The sequence below is a fragment of the Gossypium raimondii genome, chromosome 5, assembly GCF_025698545.1.
Source record: "Gossypium raimondii isolate GPD5lz chromosome 5, ASM2569854v1, whole genome shotgun sequence".
Taxonomy (NCBI): domain Eukaryota; kingdom Viridiplantae; phylum Streptophyta; class Magnoliopsida; order Malvales; family Malvaceae; genus Gossypium; species Gossypium raimondii.
Window position 1 is genome coordinate 50,101,243 of NC_068569.1, and position 16,864 is coordinate 50,118,106.

Below are 16,864 nucleotides of genomic sequence, written 5' to 3' on the forward strand. Positions count from 1 at the left end.
ATGTATAGGGACTTTGCAAGGTGATCCTTGAGCTTCAACTATAAATAGGCCTATCTATTTCTCATTTTCAACATCCCACATTTGACATTCTCTATTTAAGGCAATTGTTCTCTCTCCTTATTTGTAAATTTTCACTTGTATTTTGGAGTGAAATATATTTGGTAGTGCCCGAAGACGTAGGCAAAAGTTGCTAAACCTCGTTAAACTTCTTGTGTTCTTTATTGTTTATTCTGCATATTTTGCAAGTGTGATTGTAGTGATTTATTGTGCTATTAAATTACGATAGAGGGATATTCTGGCTAGGAAAGATCTGGTACTTAAGTGATCCTCGTGATCCACCTCTCTTTCCTGGGAATTGAACTTAGTTTGATTTTTTAGTACAATAATTTTACTCTTTTACACGCTTCCGCGCAACAATTGGTATCAGAGCTAGATTCGTACTTGGGGAATACGCCCGTTTATGATACTATTTACGTATATGGTATTGTTCATCCACGGTACTATTCACGTAGACGGTACTGTTCACGTATACAGTAGTTGGGATTGAGAAGAAAAATGGCAGAGGCATCGTCATCAACAAAGACTACCGTGACCAATGCAAAATTTGAAGTAGAGAAATTTGATGGTACCAATAATTTTGGTATGTGGCAATGTGAGATCCTGGATGTCTTATGTCAGCAAGAGTTGGATATAGCCCTTGAAGAAAAACCTGACAAGATGAATGACAAGGAGTGGGCCAAGATCAATAGACAGGCGTGTGGTACAATCCGCCAATGTTTGGCCAAAGAGCAGAAGTACTCTGTCATGAGGGAGACATCGACGAAGAAGTTGTGGGACACACTAGAAGAAAAGTTTCTTTTGAAAAGTCTTGAAAATAGGCTTTATAAAAAAAACTTTTTCGGTTCACGTATGCACCCGGCATGTCGATGAATGACCATGTGAACTCATTCAATAAAATTTTAGCAGACTTGCTAAATTTGGATGAGAAGTTTGAAGATGAAGACAAGGCATTATTGTTGTTGAATTCTCTTCCCGATGAATATGATCATCTTATCACCATATTGCTTCATTGGAAGGATACGATCACATTTGATGCAGTCTGCAGTGCGTTGTACAGATCTGAGACTCGAAAAAAGATAAAAGAGATCACAGAGATACAACTGCAGAAGTCTTAATAGTAAGAGGTCGTTCACACAGCAACAAACCTGGTAGAAGGGGCAAGTCCAAAGGGAGACCCGCCAAAGATGAATGTGCTTTTTGTCGTGAGAAAGGGCACTGGAAAAAGAATTGTCCTAAGTTACAAAAGGGCAAAGCTATTTCTGATGCATGTGTAGCAGAGCATGATGAGGAGTCAGACTTTAGCTTGGTTGGCATGGCAATGACATGTCATACGGATGAGTGGATCTTGGATTCGGGATGTACTTACCATATGTGTCCTAATAAGGACTGGTTTTCTAGTCTTGAAGAACTAGAAGGTGGAGTTGTTTTTATGTGCAATGACAGTGCTTGTAAGACAATGGGAGTAGGTACAATCAAAATGAAAAATCACGACGGCTCAATCCAAGTCTTGACAGATGTTCGTTATGTACCTAGCTTGAAGAAAAATCTCATCTCATTAGGGGCCCTAGAATCTAAAGGGCTCACAATCACTTTGAGAGATGGATTACTAAAGGTAGTAGCTAGGGTATTGACAGTGATAAAAGGCACTAGAAGAAATAACTTGTACTATTTAAATGGAAGTACAGTTATTGGATCAACATCAACAGTTTCTATGAAAGATGAAGATTTAGAGGCTACCAGGTTATGGCATATGCGATTGGGACATGCTGGTGAAAAAGCTTTACAGACTTTGGCGAAGCAAGGCTTGTTGAAAGGTGTAAATTCTTGCAAATTGGAATTCTGTGAACATTGTGTTCTGGGCAAGCAGACGAGGGTAAAATTTGGTTCAGCAATTCACAATACGAAAGGAAAATCGTCGGAAGCGACGACGCCTTCGCCGAAGATCTCCGGTGTGTCAACATCGTCGACTTCCATGGCTGAACCTTGGTCGTCTGGGTCCGTCACGAATTCCATCGACATCGGCCTCATCTTTCCCCCCTTTTCTTTAGGCTTCTAGGGATTTCTTTAGTTGGTTTAATATTAATTATTTTTGTTGAAATATCAAGCTGAGGTTATATAGGGTCAAATAAGTCAGTATAATTCATTATGGATTTTGTGGTGTTTTTAGCATAAATTATACCTATATAACCTCAGCTTGTATATTTTAATAAGAAAACAAATGATAAAATGGTTGTAATTAATTATTAAGTTATAATTATCCAAATTAAATAATTACCTATATATCCATATCATTTTTATTTCATTTTATTTTTGTATTTTTTTCTTATAATTTGGTCCTCTCCAAAATAAATAATTATACCTAAATATCCATATCAATCTATTACTTTTTTAACTTATTTATTAATTTTATTTAAACTAATATTTAAATATATCAAATGGTTTAGATTAATTTTTAAAATATAAAAGCATTAATTAATTGTATAAAATTTTATTATTTAACAAATCTCAAGTAAACCTTAATCTTAAACCCTAAATTAACCATTCAATACATATAAAGTCTATCTATTATATATCTCTTAAATAATTTAAACTATATCCTCATAATTTCAATATATTTGATTTATTATTATCTCTTTTACAATTATATAAGAACATATTTAAAATATAAATTAAAAATAATTAATCTAAACTCAAAACCTTAACCCGACCCCTGAATCCCTAAACCTTAAATCCCTAACTCTTAAACCCTAAACCTTAAACCCCTAACCCCTAAACCTTAAATCCCAACCCTTAAACCATAATCACAAATCCATGCTCCCTAAACCTTAAAATATGAACTCCTAAATCGACCTTAAATCTTAAATTAATCATATACCCTAAACTAAAAACCCTAAACAAATTTATTATTATCTCTTTTACAATTATATAAGAACATATTTAAAATATAAATTAAAAAATAATTAATCTAAACCCAAAACCCTAACTCGGCCCCTAAATCCCTAACTTTTAACCCCTAACACGTCTAACCCCTAAACCCCTAACCTTCTAACCCCTAAACCTTAAATCCCAGCCCTTAAACCATAATCCCTAAACCCATACTCCCTAAACTAAAAACCCTAAACTATAGTGATAATTAATTCAATATTTTAAAATTAATACTATTTCTTTTACGATTATATAAGAAAATTTTTAATATATAAACTAAAAAACAATTAGTAATCATGTACCCAAAAAACTTTAAAATCATTTTAAATAATAGTATTTTAATTTTTCTCTGTGTTTTATTTCAAATTATTTCTACGTGTCATTATTTTTTTTGAAGATTTTAAATATTCAATTAGAAATAAATTGAATTTTATTTAATATAAATAAACCAATTAAGATAAATTGTTTTTAGCGGCGCTTCTTCAAAAACGCCGCTAAAGACCAGAGCATTAGCGGCGCTTATTCAAAAACGCCGCTAAAGACCAGAGCATTAGCGGCGCTTATTCAACGCCACTAAAGACCAGAGCATTAGTGGCGCTTCTTAAAAAATGCCGCTAAATCCCCAAAAACTCACGAAAACGACGACATTAAGTTTAGGTTTTTGCGGCGCTTTTTGGAAAACGCTGCTAATGCTCATTTTTAGCGGCGTTTTCAGAAAAGCGCCGGTAATACTCGATCTTTAGCGGCGTTTTTTAGGTAGCGCGCTAATGATTGATTTTTAGCGGCTTTTTTTATCCAAACGCCACTAAAAACACCGCTAAAAGTCTGTTTTGGTGTAATTAGCGGCGTTTGTGGATAAAGCGTCACTAAAGAACGTGACCTTTAGCGGCGTTTTTTCACATAAACGCCACAAAATTTAGCGGCTTTGTCTATAGCGACGTTTTTTGCGGCGCTTGTGAAAGGCCGCAAATAGTTTTAGTAGCGCTTTTAGGCCTAAAAAAGGGCCGCTAAAAGCCTGTTTTGCTGTAGTGAGCATATTTACATTTTCGTCGCAATTTCAACTAACACCCCATCTATTTCCCACTTCCCTTTTTCGGCCAATTTCAACTAACACCTTCATTTCAAACGTAACTGTTTTTCGATTTTTCTTCTTTATTTCATTACTCAAATTATCAATCTATTTTTTTTAAATATATAATTTTATTAATATTTTAATTATAATATAAGAGTTTTTGTTTATTTATAGTTTTATTACATTATTTACTCTCTTTTTCTATCAAGTTTTTAAATTATAATATAAGATTTATTTTATCAAATTGTGGCTTATCGAGTATTCATCTATTTTAATAATAACTTGAGTTCCAATCATTATCATACCAGAAAGAGTTCCATTTATTCTTTATCGTAAATTTTATAAAAAATTTATATTTTATTATAATACTATATGTGTTAGGAATAATATTTTATTGTGGATGCCCATAATTTTCAAAGTTGTAACCTCTAATGTAGTAACCTTAATGAAATTATGAGGCTTTTATATTGTAATCAAGCCTCTATTTATTCTTTGTAACTTAAACAGAAGCATATTTTCTATTATATTGATATTTTTAATAGAGATATATACATAAGGAATAAAATAAAAGTTATTTACCTTTCTATTATATTGATATTTTCTATTTGATTTGTTCTTTTCTTTCATTATTCCATAATATATTATCAAGACGATTTTAATCAAGAGTAACATTTTATTAGATTGTGTCAAAATTTTGTTGGACTCCAAGTATTGGAATTTAATTGTTTAGGTTAAGAATCATTAGAATCAATGGCTATTTGAGATATGCTTGAGGATGATCTCATTCTCTTCATCACAAAGGTGGAGGTTAGAAAATCTTTATGTTCAAACATTTATAGCTTCAAAGTTATTTTAACCTCTTATTGTGACTGTCGAAACCATCTTTTGGAAAACAAAATTTTTAGGTTGTCGACTTCAAAAAATGAAAATTGGGAGTCGCCACCAATCTTTTATTGAGGTGTGATTGGATCACCTAAAAAAACGGCTTTGGTCTACAAGTTTTAGAAAAACGGATCCAGGAGTCGGTTACGTACGAGGAAGGATTAGCACCCTCGTACGCCCAAAATTGGTACCTAGTTAATTAATTAATGTCTTAATGTCGAAAATTTGAAGAAATATAATCCTTAGAAAAAACTTTAAAACGTTACGTATTAAAACCTTTATCATTTCAGAGAAAGAAAATGCCACACCCAATACGTTAGGGCACGACATTCTAATTTTCCCCAAAAATGAATTAGGCCAAATTACTAGTGCAATAAAAATTTAAAAGAATATCCATTTATTCAAGATTTAAGAAATCGCGGCCCAATACGTTAGGGCACAATTCCTTTAGAATCTCAAACTCGGAATATTTCCTTTATTATTTTTTTAAAAATATTCATTTCGAGAAATCAATGCGTCACATCCAATACGTTAGGACACAACGTGTTGAATTCCCAATAATGAGTTCTTTATTTTTTTATTAAAGAGAAATGCTCGATTGTTAGATTTAACGAAGAAAATCGGAACCCAATACGTTAGGGCTCAATTTCCTTGAAAATCCTAAATACGAGCATTATCTCAATTTTGAAAAGTTTGAAATCGAGTAAAAAAATGATGTGATGCTACATTAAATATACCATGCAATAATAAATATTACAGCGTCGTAGAAATAATATAAATAAATGAATAAATAGAATCAATATACATAATAAAAAATAATCACATACAAAATATCAAATGAATGATCAAAATAAAAAAATGAATTTTAACATATAAACAAAAACATGAATTAATAATCGAATGAAGAAAATAAGCAAAATATAAAGAATAAAAGGCACATAGTATATATGCATTGAAATTAAAAGTCATACACATAATTTACATATGAAATCTTGGGCTATGAAACTTATACATACATGATGCATTTATGAAAATAAAGGAAAAAAATTATAAAGTATATAAGAAAGTATATTTGCATTTTTAAAAATAAATATGTTCATATATATAAAATTAGTTAAAAATATTAATATGTGTACATACATGTGTATAATAAAATAAATATATACATATAGATAAAAAATAATTACATATAAATAAATAAATAATCATTATATTATACTACAAAAATAAATATGTGATATGAAAAATATATATACATATATTTTTTTTAAAATAACTAAATATAAAAAAGAATAAAAAACTAATTAATAAAAATAAAGAAAATGAAAAAGACTAATTTGAACTGTAAATAAAAACTCGAGGCAAATCTATACATAAATGGAAATGAAGGACCAAATTGAACGCGCATATTACATGGAGGGACCGGAAGGGAAATTTACCCTATTTCCCTAAACGGCGTCGTCCAATCAGGATCGAATTGAAATTGAAAATAAATAAAGGGGTAAATTTAAAAATTAAAAAAAACTTAATTACAAAAATATTAAAAGGCGGAGGGGCTAAATAAAATAAATAAATAAAATTTGCAGTGGTATCACCTTCTCCCTTTTTTAAAATCGTAAATAAGTAAAAAATAATCGAAAGAAAAAAAAATAGTAAGCCACCTTTAAAAAACTGCCAATCGTTCTCTTTTTTTATTCCTCCATCTTTTTTTACAATGAAGGAGAGGCCTCTATTTATAGTTGAGCCTCCCAAATCCAACAGTATGATCAATTACATCAACTAATGAGATTAAAGGGTATCTACAAATTAAATCTCTAAGATTACAAAATCATATCTTCTAAGATTGCATATCATATCTAAGATTATATATCATATCTAAGATTGCATATCATATCTAAGATTATATATTATACCTAAGATTGCATATCATATCTAAGATTGCATATCCCTGAAGATTATGTTTCCATAAGCTTATAGATGGACCTTCAACCTTTTCAAGTAATAGGCAATTCCGATCGGGCCAAATGATATTACTTTGGGTTTTTTTTTTTGTGAGCCCGAGCTAAAATTGGGTATTACAGCTGCCCCTCTTTGCTCATTGTCGTGTAACAAGAACGGAGCAAAGACTTTAGAAATGGCCAATTTTTGCCCAGTCACGCTGGATCTTAGTGCTCTTCTTCTTCAAGACCACCACATTCCATCCTCATCGCATCTTCAAATGTATAAGAATTGGTGCTTCAATCTACTCCACTGCAATATCAAGGAGATAGGACTTACAATCTTCAACCTATTCCATCACGACCAAGGAGATATGATTATCGGCTTCAATGTACTCCACTTGTAACCACGGGAGGTAAAATCCGCCATCTTCGATCCGCTCCACTCTCGCTAGGGAGATAAGATATGAAATCTTCAATCTATTCCACTGTTGTCCGGGAAGTAAAATTATCGGCTTCAATGTACTCCACTGTAACCACGGGAGGTAAAATTGTCGTCTTCGATCTCGCTCCACTCTCGCTTAGGAGATAAGATCTGAAATCTTCAATCTATTCCATTGTTACCTGTGGAAGTAGAATTATCGGCTTCAATGTACTCCACTGTAACCACGGGAGGTAAAATCCGTCATCTTCGATCTGCTCCACTCTCGCTTAGGGAGACAAGACACGAAATCTTCAATCTATTCCACTGTTGTCCGTGGAAGTAGAATTATCGGCTTCAATGTACTCCACTTGTAACCACGGGGAGGTAAAATCCGCCATCTTCGATCTGCTCCACTACCGCTTAGGGAGATAAGACACGAAATCTTCAATCTATTCCATCGTTGTCCGTGGAAGTAGAATTATCGGCTTGAATGTACTCCACTATAACCACGGGGAGGTAAAATCCGCCATCTTCGATCTGCTCCACTATCGCTTAAGGAGATAAGATCCAAATCTTCAATCTATTCCATCGTTGTTCGGGAAGTAAAATTATCGGCTTCAATGTACTTCATTGTAACCACAGGGAGGTAAATCGCCATCTTCGATCTGCTCCACTCATCGCTAGGAGATAAGATCTGAAATCTTCAATTTATTCCACTGTTGTCTAGGGAAGTAGAATTACTGGCTTCAATGTACTCCATTGTAACCACAGGGAGGTAAAATCCGCCATCTTCGATCTGCTTCACTGTCAATGCAGGAAGGCAATATCTGCTATCCTTAACCTGCTCCACTACAACCGAGGAAGGCAAGGCTTTGTTTTTTATCTGCTTCACTATCGATGCAGGAAGGCAAGATCTGCTATTTTCACTGATCTATTCTCTGGGGAATATGACCTGTATAATGAACCTAATTATGCCTAATGATTAGGATGGCATGATCAAAATGCATCAAATGCTCCTAACTAGACATGTGTGAATGGTGTTTGCATGAATGCAAAATTTTATTTTTCCGAGAATAATCCCGCTTAGGTTGTCATTACTCGAAGTTTATTAAGGCTTTGTGACTGGCGTGCTACAACGCCTTCTTGCTTGACTGGCTTTTCTGAAGAAACATTTAGCCAGGTTGCCCCCCATTGTGAACCTCCAAGTTTAATCCATTGGGGCGCAAAAATTCATACCATCATTCTCCCACTGTAACCCAAGAGTATATGGCTTTTCTTCAATCCTCTCCTATCACAATTCAAGGATACAGGATCTAAATCTTTCTAGTCTCTTACACCATTCCCAGGGTGTCGTACCAAAGGCTCATATGCAAACGAATGCTCTCTTCCCGAGGCAACCTCTTTCTATTGCTTGGTGATCATTACTTGCTTGTTGATTTAGGCTTTGTCATCAACACGACATCTTATTATTTTGTTCAACCAATGTTTTTGACAACAAAATCCAAAGCGAAAGTCTTAGTTTAGACTCTTCCTTTTCAGATTTCCAACCTTTAAACCTGGTGCGTTCTAAATAATAGTTATGTTTCAGGCTCCTGTATTATTTAGAAACTTCTAGAGCAATATGCAAAACTTCCCTTATGAAAGTTTTATTAGTCTATTAATCATTATTCCAATGCAACATGCTTGCAAAAAGGGTATAACAATGGATAAGAATACAATTGGTTCTAAGCATAGCTCGAAAGGAATAGATTATCAAAAATAAGGATAACAAATAAATTGATTGAGAATGTGTATCTTGGAAAAGAATGAGGTATTCCAAGAACAACAAATTCAATATAAATAGTATGGAAATTGGGTGCCCCAGATATCGCAGCTTGAACTTCTCTGCACAAACTTTTTGAGGACCATTATGAGTTTGACATGTGTTTAGGAGATCTACAATGCTTTGTCGATGCCCCAAGATGTCGCCTACCCTTTCCTGTTGATTCAAGTATAGCAAGATCATCACATGCCCTTATCTGATCAAAATTTGAACTACTCTGATCACCTCATGCCCCATTCTGATCAATATTTGAGCCGCCCTTTTCGGGTTTTCAACTCAAATCCCCTTTGGTCTCAATGCGTCCTTGCGGATTTTCACTTTGGCCTCTCCTTTTTCTTTTTTTATTTTTTCTTTCTTTTTTTTGCCTTTTTTTATTGAATCTGAACTCATAGAATTAGGCATGTCCTTATTATCCCTTCTGATCAATGCTTTTCCAGATGAAGTCTTCCACATAAGGTCCTTCCTAACTTGGGATGAAGTTCTTTTTGCATGGGAAATATATTCTTCAATACCAGGTCTCTCTCGAGGAATTCTCTAGGGCAGACCTTTTGTGAGCTCGCATCATTTTCTTTTTGCGCATTTGACCATGATGGACAACATTGAAAACTCCTCTTCAAACAGAATTGGATCCAGAACTCAGAAAGAAAGAATATTTTCTTCCATAGGCAAAACTGTGATAGGCCTAAGAGAAATGCATTGCCCTGGCAGATGGCATTAATCGTGAACAGACTGCAAACTTTTGATATTATTCTATTGTTCAAATTTAGTAGATTGTCAGATATTATCCTTTTGGCGTTCCATATTGACATATGATTCTTCTCGAATTTGCTAATTGCCGACTTTGTGACATTAGCATATGAAGCAACTTCTACAAAGATGAATCGATGACCGTCAGACTCTTTTGATGAGATCAAATGACCTTCATGCCCCACATAAGGAGAATTCATGTATCCCAATGATTCTTTGTAGGGTAAAATCCGTTTCTCGACTTGTTCTACCATCCTTAACAGGTCCGAAAATAGGCTACAATCTATGTCATCTTCAAAATCATGAGATCCTTCTAAACATATGTCTCGCTCAAAAGGAGATTCTGAGTCTGCAGCGGCGTCACTCATGTCATTGATATCTAGGGACCCATAGTAAGTTCCAAAGAATATACAAAGAATGTGCAAATTTATGAATAATTATTTGTACAATGTAATTATGAATGAGAGAATAATGTGGAAGAAAAATCAAAAGAATGAAAGAATAAAAAGAATAAAAAAGTATTAATGCAAAGATGTATTTTATTAGAATAATGACGTTCAGACATGAGCCTATTTCGCAAAGGAATTTTTATCATTTTTAGGCTAAAAACAACAAAATTGTTCTGAACATTACTCTAAATAAACTCTAAAAACTACAGAGATTTCTTCCGCAGTTCAATTACTTAGAACACCTCCAAGTTGATAAGGGCGAATATCTTTAAGGTTCCTTGTAAATTGTGTCTTCAAATATGGCATTGATGTGTACGCCTCTCAACACTTCTTCATACATCACATTCACCCCCATTATCAAATGTGATTGGGTAGCAGATTTCCTTCACTAGATGAGTCATCAAACTTGACAACACCCAGGTTGATGAGTCTTTCAACTAGCTTTTTGAAGGTAGTGCAATTCTCTATTGAATGCCCCGTAACTCCCGCATGATAATCGCATTGTACACTTGCGTCGTACCATTTGGGATACGGAGGCTGTGGTGGCTTCACATGAAAAGGAGAAACAACATGTACATCAAACAATTTTTTATACAGCTCCTTATACGACATTGGAATTGGCGTGAACTGGAGCTTCTCAGTGTCTTGCTTCAAACCTGATTCTTATCTTAATGAACCCTGTTGATTAGTAACCACCTTTCTTGGTTGATTTACCGTAATCGATTTGCTATACGTATTCACGTTGTTCACCTCATTTTCTTTTTCCTTTGAGACTTGCCTTCTGTTATTTCCTCCAGCATCAATCTTTCCACTTCTGATAGCATTTTCTACCATTTCACCATCCATGATTATGTCAGAAAAGCTTTTTTGGTGCTTCCCAACATATGTGTGATGAATGGAGCATTCAATGTGTTAACGAAAAGCATTGCCATTTCCTTTTCCAAGAGCGGTGGCTGAACTTGGATGGCGACATGCCTCCACCTCTTGCGTACTGCCTAAAACTTTCACCCGACTTCTTTTCCATGTTCTGCAGAGTGATTCTATCAGATACCATGTCAGTTACATGGCTGTATTGCTTTATGAATGCCTGTGCTAAATCTCTCCATGAATTAATCTAGGTACAGGTCAATCGATTGTACCACTTAGATGCTGCCCCTGTGAGGCTATCTTGAAAGCAATGTATTAGCAGTTGGTCGTTATTAACATACCCAGTCATCCGTTTGCAAAACATAGTAATATGAGCTTCGGGGCTACTAGTTCTGTTGTACTTCTCAAACTCAGGCATTTTGAATTTATAAGGGAGTAGTAAATCCGGAACCAAGCTCAATTCTTTAGCGTCAATTCCATGGTAGCCCTCAGTACTTTCCATCGCTCTAATTTTTTCCTCTAGCCATTTGTACTTTTCTTCGAGGTATTTTGGCAATTCACCATTCATTTTCTCAACTGTCTCATTGAAGTCAGGGATAGCGAGATTAGCAAGGTTGTCTCCAGGGTCAGAGCCTGATCTAGCTTGAAAGTTCATTGGTGTTATAGCACCGCCCTGAGGGTTCATAGTAATGGAGGATTTGCGCGGATATACCTCTGCTTGTTGAGAGGTAAGTTCTGAGGAATAAACAGGTCCCTCATTGTCTCCTTCTTTAATATTGAGCACAGAGCCTTTTCCTTTATCAGTTCCTTTGTTGAACCATTGAGTTAACTAAGCCATCATACTCCCTTGAGATTCCATCATTTTGTCTATCATTTTTTGCTGCTCATTCATTTGCTTTTGAAGCTGCTCCTGCATTTCCTTTTGAGATTGTTCTAGTCTTTCCATCCTTTGGTCCATGTCCCTAGTTTTTGATCGAGTACCGTAGCGGTGTATGGTGGGTTGGTTGGTTTCCAGATTAACTGAGGAATGATTTAGATCAATTAGAGTCTTTTAGTGGACTTTAATGCTATGATATCATGTAATGCGAATGCATGAAATGAATGCATAAAGAGACGTTGATTCTGATTCAATTCCATTTAGAGAACTTTACTAGAAAACAAATCTCTTTACATAAAATGAATATTTATACGGCCTTGCCCTCATAGGCGAAGACATTCGATCCTCTTCTTCATTCGAGCGTTAAGATAAATCTCACGAACTTTTCAAAAAGGACGTTTCTTCTATCTCCTTTTTGCTCGATCCAGGCCGTAACTCATTGCTCACTATCCTCGTGATGCTCGTTGGCTTCTCTTTAAGAAAGTTTAGCGGCTCTCGAATAATCTTTGTCATCTTGAATCTTTGGGCAACAGAGCCAGAATCGTGTAGTCCTTCATTAAATTATCATCCTTCTCTTATCATGTGTTCTTGGACCATATTCGGACAACCATATTATCATCCACTTTATCTAGAAACTCATTTCCTTATGACAAGCTCTCTATTTAGCAACTAAACGTGAATCAACACCTCTTTTTTTATGATGAAATGAAATGTCATGTCGTGCAACCAAAATACAACACAAAAAGTCAGTATCATCAAATATAATCAAGAAATAGTAAAACAGCTAATCGGATATCTACTAGGGTTCAGTATAGTTCTACCTAAGGTGGATTCCTAAGGTTCATTATATGAGGTTTGGCTTCTAGAGCAAGGGTACCCAAACTAGCAGATTCCTCAATCCTCACCCATTATAGGCTCATATGGACTGAGTTTAGTTCAGGGGAATACATTTCCCTATGGCTACACGGAGATGAAAATCTCACGAAGACATAGGTATGGATGTATCCCGGAAGCAATCCACTATCTTGCACGGAGGTGAAAACCTCACGAATGACTAGTTTCTCGCTCCCACTTAAAGGGTAAAATCATTCAACTCATGTAATGTGTAGTGCAAACAATACTTAAATACATTAAGCAAGAAGATAATGAATGCAAAAAAAATATCATGAATTTTTAAAAAATACTTTCTCGACCATAAGACAAAAATTAATCAACTTTGTGGCTCGACTCTCTTTTTTTTTTTTAAAAGTCCCCAGCGGAGTTGCCAAGCTGTCGAAACCATCTTTTGAAAAACAAAATTTTTAGGTTGTCGACTTCAAAAAATGAAAATTGGGAGTCGCCACCAATCTTTTATTGAGGTGTGATTGGATCACCTAAAAAAACGGCTTTGGTCTACGAGTTTTAGAAAAACGGATCCAGGAGTCGGTTACGTACGAGGAAGGATTAGCACCCTCGTACGCCCAAAATTGGTACCTAGTTAATTAATTAATGTCTTAATGTCGAAAATTTGAAGAAATATAATCCTTAGAAAAAACTTTAAAACGTTACGTATTAAAACCTTTATCATTTCAGAGAAAGAAAATGCCACGCCCAATACGTTAGGGCACGACATTCTAATTTTCCCCAAAAATGAATTAGGCCAAATTACTAGTGCAATAAAATTTAAAAGAATATCCATTTATTCAAGATTTAAGAAATCGCATTGTACGTTAGGGCACAATTCCTTTAGAATCTCAAACTCGAATATTTCCTTTATTATTTTTTAAAATATTTATTTCGAGAAATCAATGCGTCACATCCAATATGTTAGGACACAACGTGTTGAATTCCCAATAATGAGTTCTTTATTTTTTTTATTAAAGAGAAATGCTCGATTGTTAGATTTAACGAAGAAAATCGGAACCCAATACGTTAGGGCTCAATTTCCTTGAAAATCCTAAATACGAGCATTATCTCAATTTTGAAAAGTTTGAAATCGAGTAAAAAAAATGATGTGATGCTACATTAAATATACCATGCAATAATAAATATTACAGTCGAGAAATAATATAAATAAATGAATAAATAGAATCAATATACATAATAAAAATAATCACATACAAAATATCAAATGAATGATCAAAATAAAAAATGAATTGTAACATATAAACGAAAACATGAATTAATAATCGAATGAAGAAAATAAACCAAATATAAAGAATAAAAGGCACATAGTATATATGCATTGAAATTAAAAGTCATACACATAATTTACATATGAAATCTTGGGCTATGAAACTTATACATACATGATGCATTTATGAAAATAAAGGAAAAAAATTTATAAAGTATATAAAAATATATTTGCATTTTTAAAAATAAATATGTTCATATATATATATAAATTAGTTAAAAATATTAATATGTGTACATACATGTGTATACTAAAATAAATATATACATATAGATAAAAAATAATTACATACAAATAAATAAAATAATTATTATATTATACTGCAAAAAATAAATATACGTATATGAAAAATATATATACATATATTTTTTTAAAATAACTAAATATAAAAAAGAATAAAAACTAATTAATAAAAATAAAAAAATGAAAAAGACTAATTTGAACTGTAAATAAAAACTCGAGGCAAATCTATACATAAATGGAAATCAAGGACCAAATTGAACGCAGATATTACATGGAGGGACCGGAAGGAAATTTTCCTATTTCCTAAACGGCGTCGTCAATCAGATCAATTGAAATCGAAAATAAATAAAGGGTAAATTTAAAATTAAAAAAAAACTTAATTACAAAAACCTTAAAAGGCGGAGGGGCTAAATAAAATAAATAAATAAAATTTGCAGTGGTATCACCTTCTCCCTTTTTTAAAATCGTAAATAAGTAAAAAATAATCGAAAAAAACAAAAAATAGTAAGCCACCTTTAAAAAACTGCCAATCGTTCTCTTTTTTTATTCCTCCATCTTTTTTTACAATGAAGGGAGAGGCCTCTATTTATAGTTGAGCCTCCCCAAATCCAACGGTACAAATCAATTACATCAACGGCTGAGATTAAAGGGTATCTACAAATTAAATCTCTAAGATTACAAAATCATATCTTCTAAGATTGCATAACATATCTAAGATTATATATCATATCTAAGATTGCATATCATATCTAAGATTATATATTATATCTAAGATTGCATATCATATCTAAGATTGCATATCCCTGAAGATTATGTTTCCATAAGCTTGTAGATGGACCTTCAACCTTTTCAAGTAATGGGCAATTCCGATCGGGCCAAATGATATTACTTTGGGTTTTTTTTTTGTGAGTCCAGGCTAAAATTGGGTATTACAGTGACCTTATAATATTTTGTAATTTTTTGTGTTATGGTATATAAAAAGATATCTAACCATAGTGATTGATTAGTAATACTGAATTTGTTTTTGTTATGTTTAATATATATTTTATTTATATTTATTCATTTTATTTTATATGAGTAAATGAAGTGTTTGAAGATTCAAATTTTATCATCCATGTTGAAAATAAATGCAAAAGTATATATTATTTAAAATAAATTATGCATTCATTAATGTTATATGATAAAATCATTACATGTTCAAGAACGATATTGCATCAAACGTAAAAGCTCTTGAAAAGTTAATATTTTACCTCCTTGTGATGCAAAATCTTATAAAATATGATATTATTTTTCAAATCGAGAAGATATATGTTGAAGGAAATCTTTATGTGTTTTATATTAAAACCATGGCTAGAAATGACATGAGATACTCATGTATTTGTATTATAAATATTCCTTGAAGGAATACACTTCACTTGTATGATTGACATATGAGATAGTGGCAAGAAGTTCATAGTGTTGGTATGGCCGGCTAGACCATCTCAAGTCAATAATGGTGCAAAATAATTTGAAGAGATCTTATATGATTCTATTGAAGAATGAGAAGTTATTTTCATTTTGATAATTGTCAACAATACTAGTTCTTTGGAAAAAAGTTAGAGGTTGGTTGCATTTTTTGATGATATCCAAATAATATATGAGCTCGTGTATCACATGTATGCAACCCAAAGTTTACACTATTATTTCTTGAAATAATTTGATTCTAGACAATCTCTATAGTATGCAATTTGTACTAACAACGCTAGTGCATTATATCCTAAGCTTGATTTTCATAGTTTTAGCTGAGATAATATTAAGTTGTCTATGCTCAGATTTTTATACTTAATGGTTAGCAAAATTATGCCTCCATTTAATTGCTTAACCATTAATATAATAATAGCTTTAAAATAAGCATGTAATTTTATTTGCATTGAGCCAACATGTAAGAAACATTTGTCCCATGAGAATTGGCTTTCATTTATAAGCCAATAGGTTTCATTTATGATTATTTGGATGTAAAATATCTATTTTATATTCCACCATAATGCACTAATATGGACCATCAAGTATGAAGTTGAGAAAATTTAGAATTTTTATTTGATGGTAAAAGTTGAAAAGAGATATATATTTATAATTTTGAAAAAATAGTCATGTTGTAAATTTTCTCAATATTATGGGGAGACAAGTTGGACAAATAAGTATAATTATGTCATCACTTTTTGTGGTCCCTTACTAATATTATGTGCACAAAGTTTGAAGGAAAAAAGTATTTGCTAGACATGTTTAGTGATGACATTTAGAGATTGTATATACTAGATGATACATATACCAGCTAAAATGTTCCAAATAATTATGAGTCCTAGAAGGACAAAGTGATAAAAATAATTTTTGGGCACGCTAGAAGGAT